Below are 27906 nucleotides of genomic sequence, written 5' to 3' on the forward strand. Positions count from 1 at the left end.
ATTCATTCCATCTGGACCTCTAGTTAGTGTGGCTGCTCCTCTCCAGGGATCCTGTAACTCATACAGCTCATCTCCAAGCAGAGGCTGCTCAGAAGACTGAGTGATTTAGTGAGACAAGTGGCCAGAAATCTGTCCTATTTGTAAAAAACAAAGAATCACAGATGAAAGATTTTCACCGTGGACTAGGAAAAATGTGGACGGACAACAAGACAGGAGCCTATCAACAGTCACGTTATGTGGAGGAACCCACACACTAGTGGTTATACTGGTGAAGTTCTGGAGTCCCAGGGGGGAGTTCTGGAGAATCTGAACACACCTGAGCCAAATTAATAGGTCCCCTCCACCCACTTCCTCATCCCCTCACCTTACAACAGCCCGCAGGGCACTATTATTTTAGCATCCACCACAAGACAGTATAATGTTTTCACAGCTCTCCTCACCACCACAGACCTGACCATGGCTGTCACTAGACCCTAAGCTCTTCCATGGAAGGAATCATGTATTGCCACCTCTACAGTCTCAGCCGTTTATGCTAATTTCTGCCCATGGTCTAGTGAAAGATACTCTTTTATCTGGAAGAATTAAAAGGCTATCACTGTTTTCGTCAAAGAGCTAGCAGAATGATCTACACCAGACAAGGTGAAATGAAATGCTTCCAGCAGCCAAACAAGTAAGTTCAACAAATAAAGTGGGCTGGTTGGGACTGTGGTGAACTCTCCAGGACATTGTTGTCCATTGTCCTTTGTGGAAGCAGAGGGCTGGTGCTCCAGGAGAACCCAGAAATCCCGATTTTTATGAGGGATAGCTCAAGTTTTATTAGACTTGATCCAACATGTTCCCAACGTTATGTGGCTCACACAAAATGTGTCTCCATGCCAGCTACTTCCGATAAGCCCCCAATCTGCAGCCTGACCCAGACTTACCAACCCAACTCCACAGTCCAGTTTAAACCAGACTGACTTAAATGGACACAAATGGAATTTTATCTCAATAATACTAGTGCTACTTCCTCATGTCTGAACTATCAATGTCAAAAGGGCAGATGGGCAATGTGGGCTACGGATTCTTCCAGAGCTGCCTTCGTGCATCCCCCAAAAGAATCCAACCTATTTCCTCCCAGGCTGGCTCTCTCCTTTCCTCCTTCGGTCACGTGCCCCAATTGCCGGTGAATTTGAGTCAGAATAGTCTCCCTGGTGTCTAACCTTCATTTCTGTCACTATATTGTAAGGCTCATTCTGCCCTCCCTTTGATAAGTAAGGGGGCCAGAGAAGAAGATCAGTGGAAGCTCTTACCTTTGTGGTGTTGATGTCACACTCTCTGCCCTCATCCTGTCCAGTGGAATGTCCATCATCATCCAAGAAGCTCCGCCCTTCTTCCCTCGCAGGAATGTGTGGTGTGCGCAGGCATTTAGTGGCCAAAAAGAAGGGAAGAATCCTGTTCTCTGGTTGTAAGGGCCAAAGCAATCACTGGGAAATCACTCTCACCTGCCAAAGAAACCATAGGTCAAGTTTTGGCTCCAAGGAAGAAACACACCCAACATGTTCTATCTCAAACTCAGCAATCTGGGCGTTTTACTGATTAGACCTATATCTTAGAGGCCCATCTCATCTTAGGAAGTGGGTGGTCTTCTCCCCACCACGGAACCATCATCACTCCCACTGGACACATGGATAGAGAGGCATCAGCGTCCCAGGACCAGACTCACAATTGCTCTCAGGCTCACAGACTCTCAGATCTTGACCGTAGTGGACACTTGGGACTCTCCACAGACCCCAAAGCCAATAAAACCTCCAAAGATAACACGAGGCACTAGAGACAGGGCTGCGGTCATTCACCTCCCACACATAATTTCTTCTGGGAGCATTATTTCCCTAGCTAATTCATCAAGGATATACTTATAAGCCTCTAAATGAATACATTTTAATCCATTTCAGAGACCCAGTTCTGAGTGTGACTGCCCTAATAGAATTAACAGTGCTGCTCTAATTTGAAATCAATTTCAAAGACTGGCCAAATTCGATTTTGCTTTATTTGTCCATTGTTGTATTTCACAGATCAGAAAGGACTACACAAGCTAGATCAGAGTCCTCCAGTTAAAATGTGTGTGTGCGTGCGTGTGTGTGTGTGTGTGCATGTGCGTGTGTATGTGTGTGCAGGTGCGTGGGGGGGTGGGCGGGTAAATTTGTATCAAAACAAAAGGACAAATTTACATTTCTCTCTCTGAATAAATTAAAGAAACCACAAAAATGTCCAGTTCCCAACAAGGTAAGCTGTGCCTCATGTTGATACATTCCCATAGATTTATACTAGGATCTAAGCATCCATCCATTGATTTTCATGTTTTCAGATCAATGATATGTCCTACACGGGGGGGGGGGGGGGGGGGGGGGGGGGGGGGGGGGGGGGGGGGGAGGCGGGGGGCCGGGGGGGACAGGGGCGAGGTGGGGAGGAAGAAGAAAAGATTGATTCCCAGCTTCAGAAAGAAAATGAACGAAGAGCCTCCAGCTACGTCAGTCATCAAACAAGCATTCATTATAGTTTAAGATCGGCCTGGAATTATCCTAGGCACTGGGATTACAAACAAGATGCAGTGGCTGCCCCTCCTCCCCACCCCCCAGGAGCTCCCAGGCCCAGAACCAAATGTAATAAACAAGTAATGGTGTCCCACCAACATCAAGGGGGCAATGGTGAGGGAGCAAAGCAGGAACACACCGGTCCCAACAATGGCCAGAGCAACGCTTCGGTGTGTTTTCACCTCTAATAAAGATAACAAGGAAAGACCCAGAAAAAAAAAATGCAGCTCTACCCAAAGGGAATTTCTGAGATGGGACTCTTAGCAGAAGAGGTAGGGAAATCTCAACAGGGATAAATAATATCAATTCAGGAGCTAAAATCTGTCCTTCTCCTCCTCCTCCTCCTCCTCCTCCTCCTCCTTCTCCTCTTCTTCCATGGCCCCCCAGCAACACATCATTGGGTCAACCTCAGATATTTGTGTTCCACTAAAATGCTGCTCTCCCTTTTTTAAAGGGTACAGCACACACATACAGTCTTTCCTTTGCCTACCAGATGCCTTTCCAAATGTAGCACATTTTAAGGGAAGGTAAGATTAATCTGGCTGGGAGATAATTAATTAACTGCAAACCTCTTTGATGTGACTATATTAATTACTGAAGAGAAAAAATTAACAGCACTTCTAAGAAACCCCAAGCATTGCTGAGCATTGGCTCATCACAGAAGGGCTGGCCCAGGGACAGACTGTGAGGTGAGCCAAGTGTATCTTTTTTACAGAAACTGGTACCTAGTGGGGCCCTCCATCAATGTCTGATAAATTACTAACGTCCCGGGCTGCCTTTTCTCTTTCCCTACCCAAACTCAGAATTCTAGTGTTCTGCTTCATTTCCCATCACTAAGACTCCTGTCAAAAAAACAAGAACAAAAACAAAAAACAAAACTGGAGTTTTGGAAAAGATATACCAGTCAATACCTCTCAGTGTGAATTTATGCCAATTCACTCTCCTCCTAGGGCATTCACATTCTAAGGGTGACCTTTCCCTTCTAAAATGATAACCAGCACTTTCTGAGTCCAGTACAACATGCCAGGAACCTCCCAGGAGTTTCACACACGTATCACCTTAACCACCGTTAAGTGTTAATTGTTGTGACTCCCCTTTTATAGGTAGGACATCGAGGCTCAGGGAAGCTATTTGTCCAAATGCCAGAGCCAGGATTCAAACTCAGGTAAGTCTGCCTGATGTCAATCAGCATAGAAAATCGAGATCCACATCCAGTGGTCAGGGAAAGTGAAGGACTGGGAGAAGTGGGTAAAACATGGCCCAAACCAGCAGGATTTGGGAAAGAAAAATGTGTGCACCCAACACATTCTCCCCTTCCTGCTTAACAGCCCCACCAAATGGTTCTATCCTCCATGTTCCTACCACCTCTGTCAGAGCCTAACGGTTCAAAAGAAGAGAGTATTGTTTGTGACTTAGCACTGAAGCAGGTTTCTGACTTTGGTGAGTGATTCAGCAGGATTGGGGCAAAACACATCAAGCTTGCTCAGGCATTGCTCGCCTCTGTAGAACTCTCTTCGCAGTAAAAAGGGAGATCCTCTCCAGCATCCTTGTGATAGACCCTCCAGCTCACCTAGATTTCCTGGTGGGTTGACCACAGCACTCAGAAATATACAAAATGACTTTCTCCATTATGTAGAGGGAAAAAGTGAAGATCAACTCTTCCATCATCCAGAGAGCTGACATCCAGTCTTGGAACAAAACGAGGAAAATCACATGGACAAGCAGACAGTGCACAGGGGTAATAATAGCTCCCTATGCCCTTCTCTTAAGACTCAAATTAATCTATAAAATCAGTGCCTGAGAGATAAAAGCAGACATTCCAAGTGTCACTGCTGGATAGGTCTGTGTCTTACGGACTTGCACAGAATCCTGAGCGTACCTGTTACTGCCCTGCTCCCGTTCTTCTGAAATATTGTCGCCTCCGTGCTACCCACTAGCTGAGAAGCCTCCAGTTAAGGACAGTGTTAAAATATCAGTCTTCATATTAATTATCCCTGTTACACAACGGTGGTTGACACATTTTTATTGAACCAATTCCTCTCCCCCACGGCAATGAGACTAAAGAGTAAATTAATTAAAAGAATCAATATGGATAAGGAAAGGCAGTTGGTCAGCAAGGGAAGCAGAGGAGGAAAGTGTGAAAGATCAAAGTTGGTTGCCGAGAGCCATCCCAGCACTTTCTAAAGGAGGTGTAATCCTGAAGATGTGGCACATTCCAGCCCCGATGGGCACATCTCGCATGGATTTTTAAGTGTCTAGACCTAGAGTTTCAGCTATCATTAGATACCCCAAACCCTCTCCTTTTCAGATTCTAGGCTCCCTGAGGCACCTCCTGGCCATTTCAGTTCCCAGGCACCTTGCCAACGGAGAGCATATGAGCTATGCTGCCAACAACCGTGTCCACTCTATCCGCCGGTTTTATTTATTAGTGGAATGTAATAAGGTGGGAAGAGGTTTATTCACTCAGTTTTCTGTGAGTTCCTATGAGAGTCAATCTGCTAGAGTCTGGTACTCTGAAAGCGAGTTTCTGAAGTTGCCGGGCTGAGAGAGAGCTTGACCTTGACCTGTGATAAGGTCACCAGGTAAAGAGCACCATCAAGCACCATCCTGACAGCCAGCCAGCTTCCCTGGAGACATCCTGACCTTGCAAACTTCTACAGAGTTTATTCACCCTCAATGCTACTGACATTTTGAGGCCAGGTAACCCTCCTGTGGGGGGCTGTGTCATGTACTTTATGATATTTAGCAGAATCCTTGGCCTCTACCCACTAGACACCAGGAGCACATCTCACTTTCCCCTAAGGTCGTGACAACCAAAATTGTCAAATGTCCCCCGGAGAGCAAAACCATCCCCAGTTGTGAACCCCTGCTCTAAGGAGACCTCAGACACCTGTCTGGAAGCTGGGAGTTCAGAAAGCTCAGAATGGCAGATGGTACTAATACTTTGCTGACAGGGGCCAGGGATATTCCCCAGACACTTGTTCTTTTAGAATTCAGTCATGGCATTTCTGGTGTCAGACAAGCGAAACTTTGCAAGTGAGCAAAGATAAAAGGAGGGTTAACCTTTTGTTGAAACTCGAAGCATGCTTCGGGCAATTGGAGTCTGGAATAAAGGTTAGTGATTTTCTCTGAGAATCTATATGATATTTGCTAACATTTTGGGGGGTAGAACTGACACACAGCACAATGCATTAATATAGTTGGAAAGATGGCTTACTACAGCTCTTCGCTGGTACGGGTCCTCCCGCTGACCAGACCCACTCCTTTGTTTTTTTAAATGTTTATTTATTTTTGAGAGAGAGAGAAAGACAGAGATCAAGCACAGGAGAGGCAGAGACAGAAGGGTGCAGGCAGTTCAAAGCAGGCTCTATGCTGACAACAGAGAGCCCAACGCAGGGCGCAAACTCATGAACAGTGAGATCATGACCTGAGCCAAAGTCAGAAGCTGAACCAATGGAACCACCCAGGTGCCCCTGACCAAACCCACTCCTGACCAAAGCTCCAATCTTGGAAACTCATCAATGTCCCAGGAAAAGTGCAAATACATGTTAGTTTTATAGTCTCACCACTATTTATCAATCACAGACTAATTTTCAATAAGATCTAAGAGTAACGAAATAATAGGAATAATAACAAAAGGTGAAATTCGATGCTACTCCTATCTTGATTAGCTAATGAGAGTTGTGGTCTGGGGTTTTGCTTAAATAAAATTAAGATATCACAGTCAGTCTGAAATCAGATTTAGTGTCCCAGAAAAATTGTAGTTATATTTAAATCCTATAATCCAAAGAAATCAGAATAATACAACACTTTCCAGTTGATTCAGACAGTAGATTACTAAGAATATCCCTGACTTACTTAGTTTTTCCAAATTATCAAATTTCAAGATATACATTAATATGAGAAATCCTTGAATTAACGAACACTTTTTAAAAATTTTGCTGTGTCCCAAGAAGAAAGTGAAAACTTCTCAGGTCTAATACATTCAGGGATTAAAAATAAATTTATAAAAAATAAGAATGAAAATAAATTTATACAAGTTCTGGTCTTCAGGGAGGAAACCAGTAAGTGCCTTCCAAAGCAAAGGCTCTAAATTGTACTTGAAAAGTTAATATAAATGATATTTTCTTGGCCATCCAGAATGAGCAAATGCAACACCATCTCCAGAAATCCCTAAGGCTTGAAGCACGGGTAACTAAATACCACTTTCCTCTTCTCGGGTTTTATGTTCCTAGACAACCCTCCCTGGGGAACAGAGGGAGCCAGCAGGCTGCTGCTGAGTCACTGAGTCACCTCCAAAGGCAATCTTCAGAACGGAGAGTAAGGAAAAGCCCTGTGGAAGGGTGTGCACTTCAAAAAGGGGAGAGAAATCTCATGGTCACTGATCCCAGCAAGGTCATCCCCATGTGTTAACAGGGCTCTGGGACCACCCTGAGTGGCCCATATGGCTGCCACTATTCCACCAGACACCCCCACTTGCAGACACCCCCTAAAGCACAACTGGCTGAAATCTGGGGCTCAGGCTGCAGCCAGGTAACAGGCAGGCAAATCAGCCCACCCAGGGGCTTTAGGCCCTGTGCTCTGTCTCATTCGTCCCCATGTTTTCAATGGCTGATGCATCAAGTGTCTGCACTAACACAGTGACAAAAAGAGCAACTCAAAGCGAGCAGTTCTGTAGCGTAGAGAGGGAGAAACATAGCATGCCAGGATAATTGTGATTGGAAACAGGTAAACGGAAACCTTCTGGAGGACACTGTAGCAATTGTGTATTACAAAACTGTGGTTCCACCTCTGAGAATGTATCCTGAGGGAATGAATTAGACAAGTGTGCAAGGATGGGTATCCAAGGATGTTCACTGCATCAGTGGTTACTCATAAGCGTAAAAATTCGAAGGCAAGCTAAACGTCCATCAACAGGGAAATAGTCAGATTAGGAGGTAGCCATGTAATACTAGTCTGTGGCCATTAAAAACACCAAAATCATAATAATGGAAGGAGGTCCCGTATACTGAATCAGGTGTCTCAACACCTCTGAGTGTTTGCACGTCTGAACCCATTTAATCCTCATGACACTTGAACAGGTAGTATTTTTATTGGATTCATTTTACAGATGGAGAAACTGGTAGATAGAGAAATTAACTAACTCTCCAGGGTCAACAGCTAAGTGATAGCCTCATGGTTTGAATCTGAGCAATAACACTCTAAAGCCATCCTGTTAACTGCAATCAATGCTCTACTACCTCTAGATTCATGAGAAAATCATCAAAATATGCCAAGTAAAAAAGAGAAAATTATAATACAATATAATGGCATGATCTGATCCTTATAAAATATGTCTAACTTTACAAAGTGAAAAAAAATAATCTATAAGAATATACACTAAAATGTTAAATGCATTCTCTCTGGGTGATAGAATTCAGGGTGATTTTTGCTTTCTACTCCGTACCTCTCAACATTGTGTGACTTTCTTTGCAAGCATTAAGAAACACTTGTGTAAACAGTCATTTCTATTTGGAAAATAAACAATTGAAAGTAGGCTTAGGCAGGACTTGGGGAAAGGAAGGGGGGTGGACATCAAGTGAACGTACAGGCTTGGCGGAGGTGGGACCCTCGGCCGATGGACTCCTTGTGAGAATCATAAGCTTCTGCCGTAGATCCACGTCTGCTTTGTGGCCGGCACTGTCCCAGGGACTACAGAAATCAAAGGACAACATGACTCTTGCCCTCAGAGCTTAGAGTTGCTTAGAAGCGGTTACAGGAGGGTACGTAGGTAAATAAATAAGTGTAGTACAGGCGAGAGATGTCAGGTACCCTGAAGAGAGGTACCAAGAAGGTTCCATGGAAATTCAGAGAAGGTAATGGGTCCCTCTGGGATCGGGAGGTAGGGAGAATGACAGGAATGGGTGGCATTTGAGCTGAGCCTTGAGAGTGGGGTCAGACATAAACAAGTAAAGGAGACAAGTAAGTGTAAAAAGGCCGTTCTCCAAGGAGAGGAAGGAACATACGCAAAGCCGCGGGACTGGAAAGCTTGTGTTACGCACAGAGAGCAGAAAATAGTCGAGTCTGGCTAATGGAGCCCTATGACCTAGAGCTATTCATATAGAATATAAAGAACTCTACCTGCACTACCCACACCTTTGTGAGCCAGGAATCACCAAGGTGAGTGATATCCTTTAGGAAAGGAGAAAGGATTACAGGTGACCATACAGAAAATCTGCTGAAACAGGGACCATAACCGAGGTCTCCTGAACTATTTAGCCACAAGGAACCAGTCAGGGAGACATAAAAAAACAAAAACAAAAACAAAAACAAAAAAACCTCTTGGAGTTATCGTTGTTCCCAGAACATCTCAAAAATTAGAGGCTGGTGTTGGGTACAGCAATCCACCGGCAACTGCAGCGATCAAAGGTGGCAAACAGTGAACCCCAGTAGTGTCTATGGAAGCACAGACTGATCAGGCCAGAAACGTGGGCAACATTCCATGAATTCACCCACTTCTCTTTTGCACCTCCACTTAACAGAGCAGGAAAGCAGGGGTCGGTAGGGAGAATTCAAGAGGTCCTTGGATTTAGACAGGGGGTGGCAAAAAATCTTGATTTTTTCACTGAAGTTAGTAATCCCCCCCTTAAAAATGCAGGCAGTGGCCCAGGGCAATAAGAGCAGTACCAGTGACTTCACCCCACTAGAAATTCCAGATAATTCTGTATCACAGCAGAATTGTTGCAGGCCTCAGAAAATAATCACATAAGTTCATTGTTTCTTTGAAATCACAGTAGTAACAGACCAACTGCTAGGTCATCCTTAAGGAGCTGATAAAGAAGCACACATTATCACTAAATCATAAGGTGGTTTAACTGTTTTGGTAACTGTATGCATTTCCATACAATTGAGTTCCTTTACAGTCTGTGGCTCTTATTTTTTGTATCTGAAAGCACTGTTCTGAAAAGTGGTCCCTAGGCTCCCAGACTGCCAAAGGGGTCCCTGGCACAAAAAGGATTAAGACTCCTTTAGCTAGAGATCCTGTTAAAATATACATCACACCATGTACTCCTGTGTTCAACTCTTCAGTAACTTCCATCTTGCTCAGAGCAAAAGCTCCCTTCCTCCATTTTATTTATCTGATTTCACCTCCTTCTCCTTTCTCTCTTTCATTCCCCTTGGCGTACTGGTGTCCATGCTATTCTTTAATCATTCCTGCCTCAGGGCCTTTGCACTGGTTGATCTCTGTCCCTGGAATGCTCTATCCACAGGGGATTGTATGGCTTCCCCACTCTCTTCAGGCCTGGACTCAAATACCTTCCAAATGAGCCCTTCCTCAGTTACCCTACCTAAAATACCCCTCAACGAAACTCCTATCCCCCCACTCCTTGCTATATTTTTTCTCCTTAGCATTTATCACTCCCTAAAATAGACTTAAAGACATATACTCTGTTTTTTTTATAATATTTATTATCTATTCCCCCACTCAGATATGAGCTCAGTGCAAGCAGGACTTTTTATGTCTTAAATACCACCATAACCCAAGTGCCTATAACCTCGTCTGACACACAGTAGGTTCTTAAAAATGATTTGTTGAATTCATTAGTTAGCATTTGTCACATAGCTTGGCTACTGGCTGCTTCTATCCTATGTCGAATTTTAAAGTCTGTCTGTCTACTGTGCTATTGGGAGAAAAGAAAAATCACAGCAAATGTGTTTCTGAAGTTGTGGTCACCACAGAAGAAAGGCAGCTGATTTATCAGCCACTGCAGAAGGAGATGCATTTTCTTCCTTAATAAAAAGGGTTTTCATCAAAGGCGAGATAGACAAGTTCACACACACACACACACACACACACACACACACACACACACACAATAGGTTATCAGATCAAGTTATATCATAAAACAAATAAAAAAAAGTAAATGGGAAAATTGGCACATGGCATACAACCAATAAAAGGCCCGTGAACCCAAGCTGCCAGAGAAGTGATGCTAGTTGATAAGACCATCACACAGATTCCACCTGGCAAACGGCAGGAGGAAATGGACAGCATACAAACACATGAGTAAATGCAGGCAGTAAGTCACCACATGGACACTGCTCAACTTAGCCAGCTCTGCTGAAACGCACAGGGGCCCCTTTTAAGGCACTGTTACTCAGACTAGCAAAAATGCAGGTAGCCCTGGGAAGATCTGCGGCTGGCAGGGCAGCCTTCACAGACGTACAAAGCACCTCATTCCGTTCCACCCCCTGGAGCATTCTGTTTCGGTAAGAACAACCAAAGCAAAGCCTGGATTCCTTGTAGTTCCAAAATGTGAGTCGAGGACAGAGAAAGTACTATTTTATATCACAAACATCCTTATGTGCTCAGCTCACTCACATACGGAAAAATAAAACTCTCCCAACCCCAACTGCCCTTCACAACACAGCTTCTTAAAATCATCGTTTACGCTCACCCTTCCTTCCTCTTGTGCAATTCTTGCCCTGACACTCCACGAAGTGTTTTTTTTTTTAATTTTTTTTTTTAACGTTTATTCATTTTTGAGACAGAGAGAGACAGAGCATGAACGGGGGAGGGTCAGAGAGAGGGAGACACAGAATCTGAAACAGGCTCCAGGCTATAAGCTGTCAGCACAGAGCCCGACGCGGGGCTCGAACTCACGGACTGTGAGATCATGACCTGAGCCGAAGCCGGCCGCTCAACCGACTGAGCCACCCAGGCGCCCTTCCACGAAGTGTTTTTGCTGAGGGCACCTCTGGTTGACTTCTGCACCAGACCTCCATGTCCAAGGCATGTGTCACTGTCCACTTCCCACCTCCCAGCCACCTCCCAGCCCCTCCCAGTTCACTGGTGCCACTTGTCTGACTACTCATTCTTGGCTTCCTGTGGCACACCGGCTTCACCTTCCCAAACCTTAAATCTGGGGTCACAAAATAAAATACCTGCAGGGGCCAGGTGCCTGAAATGAAAAAAAAGAGGACATCCGGCCACGGTGACAAGCTGCAGAGCACCGGCCCTGCTGAAAGGGGACTGCTGTCCCTTGTTTGTGCACATCAGGTAGTCGGATTGCCCAGTTTGCCAAGAACACCCACAAATCTTGTTTTTATGTGAACTTTCCCAATTTTCTAAATGTTGGCAACTATTGGTTTTAATGTTTTACTGCTGTGAGCCAAATCAAACAAATCTGTAGCCAGATACAATCTGCAGGCCTCAGATTTGGGTCACTGCAGCCCCAGGGGCTCCTCGTATCCCTCTACTCTCCCTGGGAATTGCATTATCTCCAACCCGGATCTCCCCACTACATTTCAAACTCTTGTAACTGCCTACTGGACGTGTCCATTAGAATGTCCCATTGGGACCTTAAAATAAACATGTCCACACTTCCCTTCATCCTCTATTCCCCAACATTTCTCAAATTCCTTTCCTTTCCTTGTCCCTCCCGCCTCTGCTTTAATTCAGACACTCAGTATTTTTCCATGGTTTATTACAATACATTTCTTAGTATCTTCCCTGCCTTAGACCTCCCCCCATCCCCTACCTTTTTGTCCATCTCAAGTTCACACTACCTTCTAAAATGTGCAGGCTTAAAGTCCTCTGATAGCTCCCTTGCCCTTCAGAATAAACTCTGGTTCCAGATTGCTTGAGTCTGAATCCCAGCTTCAACAGCACTAGCTGCGCAACCTTGAGCAAATCACTGAAGTTCTCTGAGCCTCTGTTTTTTCATTTGTGAAACATGGATACTAAGTATCACACACCACATAGAGCCATCATGAAGTTTTAAAATGAGAATAAGGGCACCTGGGTTGCTCAGTTGGTTGAGGATCCGACTTCAGCTCAGGTCATGATCTCACGGTTCATGGGCTCGAGCCCCACATCGGGCTTTGTGCTGACAGCATGGAGCCTGCTTTGGATTCTCTGTCTCCCTCTCTCTCTCCCCCTTCCCCGCTCACGCATGTGTACATGCTCTCTCTTTCTCTCTCTCTCTCAAAAATAAACATTTAAAAAAGAAAGAAAATCTTTAAAAATGAGATAATAAAAATAAAGCTGTCTGTGCTTAGTACATAGTAAGTGCTCAATCAAATGTTAGCTGTCATTATGTTTCCTCATCCATCATCCTCACATTCCACAACCCAACTCAACTCTAGGACTATAAAGAATTACCTGAAATTCTCCAAAAGTACCCCCGACTTCTCACTTATCTATCTGCTCAGAATGCCCTTCAAGACTCATATTCTCTATCATATTCTCCAGAACCGAGCCTTGACCCCAGATCTCTCTCTACCCTAAAACCAGCCACTGGCCCCCTCCGCCATTGCCCCCTCCGTTGAGTATTTAACTTGCTAACCTGGAGTAGAACAATTTCCCAGAAGCCTCCACCACAGCACTGGGAGCCCCACAAAGGCAGGGCCTATTTTTTCTTAACCTTTGCATCCTTAATGCCTAGCAGGAAACAATGAATGAGTGGACGAACTTCTTTAATCCCCAAACCAACCCAGAAAGGCTGGCATTATTATGATCCGCCATTCTGGATGAGGTTCAGAAGTGTTAAGCACACAGGAGAGACAGCGAGCCCAGTGCCCGAGCCCAGCTTTCCTGGGGAGGCCCGTGTTGGGGAAGCTGCTCACACTTTGCTCCTCTTGGCGGTGCTCTGCTGGCTGTCTTTCCACACGAGGCTCATGTCCTTAAAACTAACTGTACTTCTGTCTTATCTCCCTAAATAAGTGTGGGACGACAAAGACGAGTTTTCATCGACTCATGCTCTTTCCACCAAGAGCTTCAAAATATCTACAAAGTCGTTGTAGATACACGCAATCAGTAAAAGAGTCAAATTTTTTCCTGTGCTTACCTCCATGAAGTATGTACACTCAGTCTTCTTTACAGTCTCCATTACAAAAATAATCTCTAGTAAGCCCTTATATGGAGCTTACTTTGTACCAGGCGCTGCTTTAAGTATTTTATCTACCTTAAGGTAGATGCTATTATTATCCCCAATCGGCAGATGAGCAACTGAGGCCAGAGAGGTTAAATAACTTTCCCACCATAAGGGGCAGAGCTGAGATTCAAATTTGTAGATAAGAGCAGAGGCTGTACCTGGCCTGCCAGGATTTGAAACTCAGTCGTGCCAACTTCTAGTTGCATCCTTGGGTAAATTATTAAAATCTCTTAGATGTTTCCTTGTCTGTTGATCGATAGATAAGTACATGATAGACAGATAAATAGATAGATAGATAGATAGATAGATAGATAGAAATGGTATAGATAGAACAAGAAATATAATTTCACTTAAGATAAAATGATAATGCCTACCTTAAATTGCTATGAGAATGAAGCGAGTTGATATGTATACACATTCAGAACAGTGCCCAGCACACAATGCAAGTGCTACAGTGTTCATTATCATTATCATGTGAGTAAGAGCTGAAATTCTACACAGAAATTCTCCTATATCCGTCTGATGCTCTTTTCACTCCGCCAGGTGCACACACCTCAGCGGAACCACCTGCAACACAGGGAAGCCGGCAGGGCCGTCCGCAGGGCCTTGGTCTCCTGTGCCCCTCTCGGTACATCCCTGGCTCCATTTCAGCAAGCACCATCCTTGAGTTCACCCCCCACTCCCCTCTCAAAAGCAGCAGAAAAGGCTACAAGCTTAGCCTTTACACGCTGGTGTGAAATAAGGCCTTTGGATAGTTCCCACATCTATGAGGGTTCTGGGGATACCAGCAGGAGATACTGGTGTTGGCTCACTAAACAGACAGGACTTTTGTCCCAAGGCAATCTGTGGCTCTCAGGGTCAAAGAGAAGTCTGAAAAAAAAGCACACCTGGAAACAAGCAGGAACTGGGGACCTTCTGAGGGTCTGCAAGCAGAAACTACTCCTAAAGGAAAGGTCTGGTCGGGGAGCCACTCCAGAAAGGACACATCCAGCGGCCTCTTCCAACCGGGAGCGCCAGACACATTAGGGCTTTTCCAAAGGATTGTAGAAAAGCGCTTATTGCTGCTGGAAGTAACAGACTGCTTTTGGCAAATCATAACTGCTCAGCACATTCACAACAAACCCAGAGAGCCAAGTGTCTGTTGCTGTAGTAAGCTGCCACAGTGGCTATTTCATGGGGTGAAAAAACAAAAGTTGCATTTAATGTTTTAAAAGATACCGTCAAATAAATACGATAATTCCTTTAGCATCCAATCCATTATCTGGAAGGTAGAAAGAAATGTTCTTCTTCACAAACATCCACATCCAGCTCCTAGAAGCTATCCTGGGAGGATTTTTTAAAGCTTTCCCCAGGACTGTCTGCTGTGACTAATTCCATACTTCATCAACATGAAAAAAAAATAGAAATAATGAGATTCCCCAGACAATGCAAGCCAAAAAGCTTTCAGTTGGACTTGTTAAAATTAGATCTCACACCTCTCTTTTTTCCAGTTTGTTTCCTAAACGCCATCTCCTCCTTGAGTTTCCAAGTTCTCAAGACAAGGAAGAAAGAGGTGGGGCAGAGCTGGAGGGAGGAAAAGGAGATTCTCTGAAGAGCACGGCATCCACGTGAGAGCACAGCTCAGGACCATGCGCCAGGAGAGAGCTCTGGGCACCACCCCGGGACAGGTGCAGACTTTCCCCAGAGAAGCTGAAAGAATGTCTTCACTCCACAGAAAATAGGAACGAACACTTGAAAAAAAGCAAACTTTGTATACCCTGAAGGAAACACTGGATTGCTTTAGCTGATTTTCACACTCAAAATTTTCCATGTCTTGAGTTTCCTACTCAAGTTAGTTTAGCAAGGGGAATTCCAAACAGGTACACGCTAGATCAATTTTGTAGCTTCTGAAAAAGTTAACAACAGAATGGTGCAAACAGGGTTTTTTTTGTTGCTTGTTTGTTACATAAACAAGAGAAAAATCATGTGTCATCCCCCCCCTCCCCAGCTAAGGAGCCACCTAGTTCTTTTATTTGAAATCACAGATAAGCAACACATTGAATTGCTAAAGTTCAAGTTCCTATAACATTTGATGAAAAGAGGCTAAAACAAAGAACATAACAAAAAATTAACTTGGCTGCAGATTTATTCTATAGCAGTAGTTCTCAAAGTGTGGTCAGGGGACCCCTGGGGTTCCTAAGACCCTTTAAAGGGTCCATGAGATAAAAAACTCATTTTCATAATAAACGAAGATGTTATTTTCCTGTTTACTCTCATTCTCTCATAAGTGGCCGAGGAGTTTTCCAGGGAGTATACGATGTGTGAGATCACAGACTACACAGAGAAGCAAGGCTAAGAATCCCCCTGCCTTCCATTAAACCAGACAATAAATACATTTGTAAAAATATAAAATAATGCTACTCTTGTATTGTTTTTGTTTTGAAAAAAAAAACAATTTTTCATAAAGATATGTCATTTATATTAACATGTAATGAGATTACTATTATTATTTTAAATGAATTAATAATTAATACTTTAAATTTTAACCTCTTTAAGATTTTATTTTATTTTAAATTTTTATTTTATTTTTTGTGAAACAGAGAGAAACAGAGCACAAGCAGGGGAGGGGCAGAGAGAGAGGGAGACACAGAATCCAAAGCAGGCTCCAGGCTCTGAGATGTCAGCACAGAGCCCGACGCGGGGCTTGAACTCACAAACTGCGAGATCATGACCTGAGCCAAAGTTGGACACTCAACCGACTGAGCCACCCAGGCGCCCCAAGATTTTTGTTTTTTAAGTTTTTTTATTGTCTATTTTTTTTTTAATTTTTTTTTTTTTAACTTTTTATTTATTTTTGAGACAGAGAGAGACAGAGCATGAACGGGGGAGGGTCAGAGAGAGGGAAACACAGAATCCGAAACAGGCTCCAGGCTCTGAGCTGTCAGCACAGAGCCCGACACGGGGCTCGAACTCACGGACTGCGAGATCATGACCCGAGCCGAAGTCGGCCGCTTACCCGACTGAGCCACCCAGGCGCCCCTTGTCTATTTATTTTTGAGAGAGACAGAGACAGAATGCGAGTGGGTTAGGAGCAGAGAGAGAGGGAGACACAGAATCTGAAGCAGGCTCCAGGCTCTGAACTGCCAGCACAGAGCCCGACGCGGGGCTCGAACTCACAAGCTGTGAGATCATGACCTGAGCCTAAGTCAGATGCTCAGCCGACTGAGCCACCCAGGTGCCCCAGCCAAGATTTTATTTTTTAAGTAATCTCTACACCCAACAGGGGATTCGAGCTCAAAACCTTGAGATCAAGGGTCGCATGCTCCACCGACCGAGCCAGCCAGGTGCTCCTAAAATATAACTATTTTAATTTCTAACATATATATTGATAAATGAGAGTACACACTGCAGCAGCCGGAGTGATGGCAGGGCAGGCATTTAGAAAAGTTTCTTTACTTCTTTGACCAAATTTTAGTTGAAAGGAGTGTGTATGAAACTGTAACCAAAGGAGGCATGATGCTTCCAGAAAAATCTCAAGGAAAAAATATTGCAAGCAACAGCAGAAGCCGTTGGATGGGGCTCTAAAGGAAAGTGTGGAGAGGTTCACCCAGTTAGTGTGGAAGTTGGACATCAAGGTCTCGTCCCAGAATATGGAGGCACCAAACTAGTTCTAGAAGACAAGGACTTTTTATTTAGAGATGGTGACATTCTTGGAAAGTATGTAAACTAAAACACATTATTGAAACGGTATCGGAGCACCTGGGTGGCTCATTCGGTTAAACATCTGACTTCAGCTTAGGTCATGAGCTCACGGTTCATGAGTTGGAGCCCCGCATCGGGCTCTGCACTGATGGTACAAAGCCTGGCTTGGGATTCTCTCTCTCTGTCTCTCTCTGCCCCTCTCCCCACTTGTGCGCTCTCTCTCTCTCTCTCTCTCTGTCTCTCTCCAAATAACTTAAAAAAAATGGTACATGTAAAGCTGCCCATTCATAACTGAAGTTGTGAAATCTTTCATCATGTAGTATAATTTCTAGGTCTCTCTTTTATAATAAACTAATGGTATCCAAAAAATACTGATAGTTATAATTCACACTAACAGGAGCTTTGGGGGGGGGGGGGGGATTCAATAATTTTTAAGCATGTAAAGAATCTGAGACCAAAACATCTGAGAATGCTATTTTTCATAGGATTGGAATCTCAATTTTTTTTTTCATCAAATTTTTTTTTATTGTGAAAAAATACACAGCACATATAATTTATACCATATATACCACCACATATAATACATATATACCACCACATATATATACCATATATACCATATATACCATATATATATACCATATATACCACCACATATAATACATACCATAGTAACCATTTTTAAGGGTACAGTTCAGTGGTATTAAAAGTATTCCTGGGGCGCCTGGGTGGCTCAGTCGTTTAAGCATCCGACTTCAGCTCAGGTCATGATCTCGCGGTTTGTGAGTTCGAGCCCCGCGTCGGGCTCTGTGCTGACAGCTCAGAGCCTGAAACTGCTTCGGATCCTGGGTCTCCCTCTCTCTCTGCCCCTCCCCTCCTCACGCTCTGTCTCTCTCTCCTTCTCAAAAATAAACATTAAAAAAAATTTTTTTTTAATTCCTAACATGCAACCATCAGTACCTTCTATCTCCCGAACTCTTTGCATCTTGTCAAACTGAAACTCTATACCCAGTTACTACTTGTCTATGGTTTGTCTACTTCTGTGCCATCAGCTGAGCTGCTCACACCAGTGAGCACACCTGTGGGGCACGTGTCTGAGTGCACGGTGTGTGGAGCAGGACCCTGCTGCCAGGGGAGAGAACGGCCACCTCTCTTCTACACCTCCCAATCCTGGAGTTCCAGTACGAACCTTCTAGCTTCCCACCCTTTACAACTTGCCTCTGCATCTATGGGCATTCTGAAACCTAACCCCGGTGTCTAATAAATGCTTACGTAGGATTTATCTCTGAGTGGCGAACCCTACCGTATGAGGGAAGGGCTGTAAAACAGGGCTGGCTTGTGCGATTTTAAATGATGTGTCTGGCTGACAGCAGCGACTGGCCAAAAGCAGCTAAAAGCAAACCCATTCGTTTAGGACCACATGGCACAACTTCATCCTGTACTCTCGGCTTCTAAGCCCCACATAAAGGACACTGGACGAGAAGGCAAGATGCACTAGAGCGTCCACATTTTAAGTCTGGGGGGCACCGGGAGAAGAAAACTCAGTGCCCCTCACCACAAAGATGCACGACACTGACATGTGCTTTTTAATCAGATCAGGAAGTCTGGGGAAACTGCATAAAAGGTGAAGTTCTCAGGCATCATATGAACTTCCATGAGGTTCCTATTTTTGCATATCCAGAGAGCCTATCCTGTAGATTTGTGATCTAAGGAGATGGTGAGAAAAGATGGGCTTATGGAGACCCTTTCACTCTTTGACAGAGATGATTGGTAGATGATCGATAGATTAGATAGATAGATAGATAGATAGATAGATAAAGATTAGGTAGATAGGACACTGCCACACAAAGATACTTTGCATTTACACATTTAGCCTGGAGGAGGAGAAGAGTCAACCCTGAAATAGCCCCAGGGCTAAATCATGACCAGGCATTGTCTAATCACCAAGAGGAGGAGGGTAGGAAGAGGTTTGAAGTCAGCAGCCTCATGAGGGTACCACACTTAGAATACTGGGAATTTTAAAAACCCACAAGAAAAACACGGCACAGAAGGTATATTTATTGACCTCAAAGACAAGCATACTGATATAACCTTTTGCCAGAACCCAGGCGCCTCCTCTCAGTCCAGACCTTCCAACCACAGTCTGTAGCTACCAAGTTCTCCCATCCCTCTGGCCAATTAAATTGTTTACCTTAAGTAAATCCCAGGAAATGCTTTTAGGGTCACCTTGGCATGTCAGTCAGGGCTTAAGAAAGCCAGACCCGTCCACAGCAGAATGAAAGTTACACAATGTGGGCATGTTTGGGGCGCCTGGGTGTCAATCGGTTGAGCATGTGACTTCGGCTCAGGTCGTGATCTCATGGTCAGCGAGTTCAAGCCCCGAGATGGGCTTGCTGCTGTCGACCTGTCAGCACAGAGCCCTCTTGGGATCCTCTGCCCCCCTCTCTCCCTGCCCCTCCCCCGCTCATGTTCTCTCTCTTAAAAAAACCAAAAAACAAAACAAAACAAAAAACAGGGTATGTTCAAACCCCAAATTTTAGTCTGCTGGCATTCTTTTATCTCACCACAATAATAACTTCCCAGGAGAGAAGTCAGCATTCCTGAAAGAAGTCATCAGGAAGCAGCAAATGTCTTAACTGATCTGGGGGTAACTTTCAGTTCTATGGTCCTATCTATATTCTCATTCCACACAGCTACAAATTGATCACTTTTTCAAGGCCCCATCGGGCTACCTGTGATGTTCATTCTTGATCTTTAGTCCAGCATATTCTGCCAAACCTGGGTCCCCAGGTATCTCTCCTGAATCTTTTCATAAGATACCCACGGGTAAGGAGGAAGAGTCTCACGTGATGAAGAGCAGGTGGTGAGGGATTCCACCGAGACACAGAAAGTTGGCTTAGCCATACCCGGGGCTCTCCACCAGGCCTCACTCCCACATATCTCGGTGGGGCTCGGCATCTCCACACCACCAGGCCTATCACTGGTGTCTCACCATTGAAGGCAGTTGGTAATCATCAAAGAGCAAATGCTTCGAATCTCACCACAAATGTTCCACATACCCACTCATAGTTCTCCTAATTCAATTTATGAAAACGATCCAAATTAACACATCCGAATGATACGACTGAAGAAAAGTATCCATACACAGATCGCCTATTTTTTTTTAAATCATAAAATCACCAGGCTGTGAGGAGAACAAGAACAAAAACAAACAGAGAAGGACAAGAGATAAGCTCAAATTTCCCCAGCAGTTAGTGACAAAGGAAGAATAGGATTCACATTTCTAATCTTCTAGAAGTGCAAGTGCCATATAAGTCCAAGCACAGAGACGTGGACGTGTTGGTTCACTGAGGACGTGGGTGCAGTTCCCTAACCTCGGCCAGGGTGGCTTCCACACAGACGGGCATAGCCTCATACCTCATCTCGCACCTGCTCAGTCTCTCCAGTCCCTTTCACAACCAACCTGCACAGATGTGGCCTCCACTTCCTCCCCTCGCACTCTTTTTCACTCGGTCCGAGATGGCTTTAGGTCCTAACTCTCTGACACTCCAGTCAAGGAGGCTCCCAACTGCCACGCCTGAGCCTCTCCGATCTGTTCTTCACAGGTGATCTTGCAGAAATATGAATTGGCTCCTGATACTCTCCGCCTACAAATCCGCGAGCTCCTTCCTACAGACCCCTGGATAAACTCTCAGGTCCCCAATCTGGCATAAAGGGTGCGGCGTGATCTGCCCTTGTCCTCCTCTCCAGCCTCAACCCAGCCACCCAACCCAGCTCTCCAGAAGTTCCTCCAAGAATCAGTGTGCATCCTTGCCTTCAAAGCTTCACATCCCTCCGCAGCCTGGAATTCTCATTTGATAAACTTCTCATTTGATCAACTCCTGTCCATCCCTCCGAATGAAAAGTCTCTTCCTCAGAAAGGTCTTCCCAGCTCCCACATCTTAACTAGTGCCTTCCCCATCCTTATTCCTCTCTCCTAGGAAGTTGTTTAGAGCACCTGCCAATCCTTAAATGTTTGTTTCCTTTTTTAAAATGTTTTCATCTTATTTTTTTTTGAGAGAGAAAGAGAGTGAGAGCATGAGCAGGAGAGGCAAAAAGAGAGGGAGACACAGAATCCGAAGCAGGCTCCAGGCTCTGAGCTGTCTGCACAGAGCCCGACGCGGGGCTCGAACCCACAGACCGCGAGATCATGACCTGAGCTGAAGCCGGACGCTTAACCGACTGAGCCACCTAGGCGCCCCTAAATGTCTGTATTTCTTTGTTTAATATCTGTCTCCCCATCCACCTCCCACCCCTACATGTCTGTTTTTTTTTTTTTTTTTTTACCACAGCATACTAGCACCTAACAGTGCATAACACTGGGTAAGTACTCCAATCCTTGTGGAATGAAGGCTTATACATATTTTTATATGTAAAGAGGATACATATGATTACATAAGTTCATTGTTAAGTCAACATTGATAAGCATCTGCTAGAAGGTCAGCTGAGCTCAGATGATCTGCTCAGGATGATGAGCAAGAGGCTTTCATTCACCAGGAACCTCCTCAAGCACACTGAAGCCAGCTGCTATCAACATTAACTGCTAATCTGTAACATTATTAGCTAAAAGCAGATGTTAGCCCCTTATCATTCAACATGTGTGCAATTAAAGATAATTTTAAAGGGTACCTACTCCAAGCAAACCATGGTGCAAGGCTCTGCAGGATTGCAAGGAGAGCAAGACCCCCTTGCCCACAAAGAAATGATAAGAGAAAGAAAAATGATAAAGGAAGGCAGGGACGGAAATTCTTCTAAGTCAGATTCTACATTTGATTGCACATTCTCAACATTGTTATTGAATTCGTAATTGGGATTTCTCTCCACGTTTCCCATACCAGGCTCCTGAATGCAAAAATAAAACAACAGCAACAAATATTTTCTCCTCCTTCCCTGTGCCTCCTGACTGCCAAGAGCAGTGCCCAAAAGCCAGTTTCAGGATGAAATTCACAATCAGCCACCTCCAAGGACCCTCCACATCCACGACCTTACTGGAGAGGCAGACGGATGATGTCTTTGGAGTCAGAAGACCCCTTGCTATGACCAATTCCAAGTGGCTCACTTTGCCTTGTTTTCTTCATCTGCAACTTGGGCTTCCAAACCACCACCTGTCCATTGCTTATCACACTCTGTTACTAGAACTTAAATGAGATAACCCTGCGAAAGTTTCTGCAAACTATAGTAGGCTATACAAATGTGACAGTTTGTGACTTTTATCAGGCAAATATTTAGCATCTTGTATTGACCTGTCTCGTGCTTGTTAATCTTGAGTCTCCAGGTCCACTGTGTGTTCAGGCTCAGAGAACACACATCTTTTATTCTGCCTGCCCTTGGTATCTGCAGTACTGGGCACACGGCACCCACACAATAGATTCTCATAGGTTGGTTACTTATTGCCTTTCTTGACGGATTTGACTCAGAGGACAAAGTGTTCTACGATTTTTCTGGATTTCTCATGGATAAGAAGCACTTTTTCTGGAAATAGCCATAATGTTTACCTAGCCCATGATCTTTATGATCTGTCTTCCTTTTTCCCAATTACATTGGAAAGAAGACTTTTTTGGCAAAAGCCAGAAGAACATTTCTCTAATGCAGTTTTCAAGGTTCCTTCTAAGGATGAGACAGAGGCCAAAAAGTAACTCGGTAACAGCGAGTCACATCTGGTTGGCGTAGGGCACAGTGTTGGGGCTGCAGGGATGAACGAGGAGTGCAGAATTTCACAGTCGCTCTGCACCCAGACTGCCAGGGATAAAATCTCGGCTTCACATAGTCCTACTTGTGTGATTTTGCACAAGTCATTTCATTTCTCTCTTTTTTTTTTCTCATCTAAAATGGGGTAATAATTGCTACACTTATCGTGGTGAGCATTGTGTGATGTATGGCATTGTGAAATCACTATGTTGTATATCTGAAATTAATATAATATTGTATATCAACTATACTGCAATAAAAATAAATAAATATTTAAAAACTAAAATAGGTAATAATAGACCCCCACCTCCAAAGGTCGCCATCTGGATGAAATGAGTCAATACATAGAGAGCTTTTAGCACAGTGCCTAGTAGAGGGTAATAACAAATATTAGACATCTAGATCCTTGTAGCTAAAAAGACTGAGAGTCAAGAGATGATAAGTGACTTAAGTCCAGGAGCCATAAAGAGATTGAAACCAGGGCTGGACCGCACATCCTTGTGGGTATTTCACCCAAGTGGCACTCTGGAGAATCCACCTTCCAGAAACCTGAGGAGCAAGGGCAGTAAAGACACCCACCTTCCCCTCTGCCTGGAACTACCCTGGATAGCTGCCCCTGCCTGCTAGTGGGACCCCCAAGCCCAGCCTCCTCTTTTGATCTTCCATGGGACTCAGAATATACCTAGAGGGCTCCCACCTAGTGCTGGCTCCCCAGAAACACTGTGATGAAGAAGGAAAGCCTCACTCCCTAACGGGGTTGTTCTGAAGATTAAATGAGATAATGCCTGGAAAAGTGCCGAGAAGAGTAGCTGGCATATGGTGTGCAGTCAATAAATGTTCTCTATTAAAAAAAAAAAAAAAAAAAAAAAAAGGAGGAGGAAACCCTGTGGTGCCTGCTCTCTCAAAGCTGCACACATTCCAACCCCAAATGCCAGACACAGGGCAGATTGAGATCTCGGGTAGAAGAGAGGGACGCAGAGTCCTGGAAGAATTACAGCAAAGGGTGAAATTCACTTAAGATAGAGGAGGTGTCTGGAGTCCCCATTCTTCCCCATCTTTCTTTAAAAAAACAATAAGGAAGAAGGAAAAATACTTAGCTGGTGCTTTGCTGGCAAACCCAAGCGTCAGAGTATTGGATTTTTAATATTTTAATATTTCTAAACAGAGCGAAGACTGCCTCCACCCCCTACCCTAATTATTTTTATACACTTGACCAGCAAAAGCTTGGCTTTGCCGCACTGATGAATGGGCTTATTCAGGCTGGTTTTCCAGGTAAAAATGGCTCAGACACAAGCCGGAATTAAAACAGATCCCACAAATCTCCTTAGAATATTCACCACCTGCTTTGGATTCAGAGTTCTTAAGCACTTCAGGACCACCTTCTCCTCCCTACCCCAATATTGACAATCCCTAGTTGTGAAAAACACAAATTTAGTATCAGATCAAGAGAAGGAAGGAATCTGTGGAAAAAAGAAAAGGAAGAACAGAACTAGACTGAGAGCAGAGATTCATGTCGTGCTGCGCATCCCCCAGAGCAGAGCCCAGGGCCTAGCCCAGGGGGAGCTGGTTGTAAAGGCAAAGTGATGAATCCATGCCCCCGCGGAATTTACCATCCAGGGAAGGAGGGAAACCGACATATTACACCAAATTCAACCACAAAATCAACTCCGCCCTCTTTCAGCCTGAACTATGTGGGGAAGAGAAGCACCAGGGCATCTCCCTTTAGCAAAGGGACAGGTGCTCAGGAAAATGCTTGCTTCCTCTTTACCTGCGCAAGGTATTTGCAAGTAGTCTAAAAAGGGGGGAAACCCACACGGTTCTATGCAAATAGTTATGCAAATCACTTAAGCAAATACATGAAAAAGGGAGGGGAAGGTTTCCGATCTGGTTTTCCTCACCTGCCCCACTCTTCAAAGGGTAAGATGAAATACAAAATCCAGGAGCGGGACGAACTTCAAGTCCGCTCTCTATGAAGACTAGGCACAACCCCGCTCCACCCGCTCACGCTCTGGCCTCAAACCAGAGCCCCGGGTTATTCAGGTGGGTGGAGGCGGTTCTTCGCTGTCCTCCACCCCTGCCACGGGCTGCCGGAGTTAGACTACCGGCTCGGTCTCCCTTGTGGAAATGTGTGTGACAGCAAGGACGCAAAAGGTGCTCCTTTCCCAAAAGACATGGGGAGAGACAGAGCGGGGAAGGCAGGGGGAGGGGGGGACGGGCGGGGAGACCGAGCCCTGCAATGCGAAAGGCTCCCAGCCCGGCTTGCCGCGGCTCCTGCCGGAAGGTCTGGCTTGCTCACCAGCCCATTCACATGTAGAGGTCCGGCAGCTACCCCGAGGAGCGCGGGAAAGGGAAGTTCCCGACCCCCCACCACCGTTGCAAAACCGAGGAGTCGGCGGGCGAGTCTACATGGGCCCTGCAAGCCCCAAGCGTCTCCCACCCCGAGCGCCCCGGCAGTCCGTGGGCGCAGCGCCGCACCAGGACAAGGGCCCTGGGTGCGCTCTTCCCTGCAACTGTCGCGGGGCGCCTTGCACCGCTGTAGGGCAAAGGGGAGGGGAGGACTGCCAGGAAAGAAGGCGGAGCAGGCGGCCGGGGAAGCACTTACATTCGCCAGGAAAGCGCCTCCTCTCGAGGAAGAGAAGGAAAGGCTTCCCGGCTAAGGAAACGCCCCAGGGATGCCCTACGCAAAGTGCCGCCTTCCCCCCCGCCCCCCTCCGCTCCCCGACTCTCCCGCCTCCGGTCCGTCCTCTACCCCGCAGCTACCCACCCCACGTCCCAAAGAGGATCCTAGATACCCTCCCGAAGCCTTCAGAGGGGCCCAGCCAGTCTCGCCACCCGCAGCTCGAGCAACAGGCGGATCTTTAGGACTACCAGCGACGGCGGGCTCCGAGGACCGGAGGATGAGGGGCGCCGCGAGACAGGCGCCCAGCAGAATGCAAAGTCCCTGCGGGCCTAGACCTGCGCGGTCTTGCCCCCGTGACCTGGCCCGCGGGGCTGCTGGGGCAGCAAAAGGTGGGGAAAGTTGCGGGGTCGCACGGGGAAGTCGCCGGAGTGCGCGCGGAGGAGGGGACAGGAGCAGGTACCTGCAGGAGTCCCGGCGCCTCGAGCTCGCTCCGCTTTGCGACGCCGCCTGCCCGCGCTGCAGGAATCAGGCCTCGCCGCGCGGCCCCGCGCCCGCCGCGGCGGCGGCGAGGAGAGCGGGGTGGCCCGCCTGAGTCCGTCGGTCCGTCCCGCCCGGCGGGAGCTAGGCGCCTGGGAGCCGCGAATAGGGCGGGGCGGGGCGGGACGGGGCGGGGCCGGCCGCTCGGCCGCCGCCCCATTGGTCGGGCTTCGGCAGCCGCCTGGCTTCGGGCCCTCCGCCCGCGCTCCCCAGGCGGAGGGCCCGGCGCTCAGACGCCGGCTATTGCAGGTTGCGGGACTCAGGCCGTGCGACCCACGGATGCATGGAAAGACAGGCGGCCTTGCGGAGCGCGCGCCCCCGCCCAGGCCCGAGTGCAGAGTCACCCCCGGAGCCGCGTGCCCTGTCCGGGTGGGAGCAGGAGCGCGCCCAGTGCCTCCTACCTGCGCGCCCTCCGGGCTGGAGCCGCGACCCAGCGGGAGACCGACCACCTCATTCCGCGGCCCCGGCGCCTCCGGCAACTGCCTCTCCAGAAGTCGCGACCCAAGCGACACTCTGTACATTGGCCGGGATTCTCTTAGGAAGTCCCGAGGCCCCAACTTGTTTTAAAACAAAGTGCGAAGAAAAAAACGGCCCCGGTCCTGCCTGTTTACCAGCCGCCCCGCTGCCCGAAGACTCGTGCACGGTGCAGAACAAGACTGTTTCACACGCTCCGTTCCTCGACTTACCTACCAAGTCACATGCACTGAGCGAAAGGGGGACGAGTCGAGTCTCCTTCCCGAAGGATGGAAGAGGGGTCAGAGGGAGATGCCTTCGGCCGAGGTTGAGGAACAAACCCGGGCCTCAGCGAGGGCGGCGTGCGGTCCAGAAGGCGTCGCGGGCCCCTCTGCAGTGAGCAAGAACTCAGTGAACCGCCCGGCGGAGAAATGGGACGCTCGGGGACCCACCCCCGCGCTCCCCCGCCCGCCCCCAAACTGCAGATTTTTAAGTTGTGCAGACTTGCAATAATTCCTCAGAGCCAGCTGCTCCAAGCTGTAGGCTCCCAGTGTTCCTGGGTTCCCGCCCCACATCACGCAGTGGAGCAGCCGCCCCCAACCCAGCACCTGCTGACCACTGGCCTCTGACTAGCACCTAGCAAGACCACACAGAGTGAAGTTCCAGGCCCTGAACCAGGCACATGGGAGAGGACAGGGGCAAGGGGATGTACGGAAAAGGTGAAAGACACCTTCTTTGACCTCGTCCAAGTACCGGCTGATGTCTTTGGATTTTCACATTGTTTTTGTTTGATCAAAACCCACAATAGGAATCAAAAGGAGCAATGTTTACAGTATCTGGTAGGCTAAAAGGGGGTGAAATCTGCTCCTTACAGGGATAAGGATAGTAGCAAGAAGGAATGGCAGAGGAGAAGAGAAAGCACAACACAGTCTTTCCTCAGACACCAGCATTTTCATTTGGCTCATGGAAGGCAAGGTGGGGATGCAAGTGACTGGAGAACAGGTATTGGGGGCCCTCTGTCCCTAATCCCATTGTTCTTTGGCTTCCCCAAGCCTGTCCCCTGTTGTGGAAGAGGATCCAAAGCATTTGTCTACACTGCTGTTTGCAAGCCTCTGAAGAAGGTAATTTGCATATGCAATCATGATGTTTAGGGTAAGATCTAAGATTATTCTAAAAATACATTTATATTTTATCAGCACCTAAGAAGAATGCTTCCAAATCTCTCCCAGCAGTTAGCTATTTAATCATTTTAAATCACTAAGTTATCCAAAAAGTCCAACATTGTTTACTTGAGAATGAAATATGTTCAGAATCTTCTAAGCACTGCAGAAGGCATCTGCAGTGCAGAAGAGTCAGGGAGCAAGGTCTTTCTCATGGGTCTGGATGGCACCTGTGAACT

General features: G+C 46.4%; 1 protein-coding gene and 1 pseudogene across 1 annotated transcript in view; one reads left to right on the forward strand and one right to left on the reverse strand.

The window, feature by feature from the left end:
• KCNS3 (potassium voltage-gated channel modifier subfamily S member 3) overlaps nucleotides 1-26118 on the reverse strand; it is a 39306-nt gene extending 13188 nt beyond the window's left edge. The window contains exons 1-2 of the mRNA XM_042930287.1: nucleotides 25978-26118; nucleotides 1293-1484 (exon numbers count right to left, since the gene is read on the reverse strand). The gene's annotated coding sequence lies outside the window, so the exon portion shown is untranslated. The remainder of the gene's footprint in view (nucleotides 1-1292; nucleotides 1485-25977) is intronic.
• On the forward strand, nucleotides 16891-17198 carry LOC122215151 (annotated as a pseudogene).
• Nucleotides 26119-27906: the final 1788 nt, after the last annotated feature.

This window comes from Panthera leo, chromosome A3, assembly GCF_018350215.1.
Source record: "Panthera leo isolate Ple1 chromosome A3, P.leo_Ple1_pat1.1, whole genome shotgun sequence".
Classification (NCBI taxonomy): domain Eukaryota; kingdom Metazoa; phylum Chordata; class Mammalia; order Carnivora; family Felidae; genus Panthera; species Panthera leo.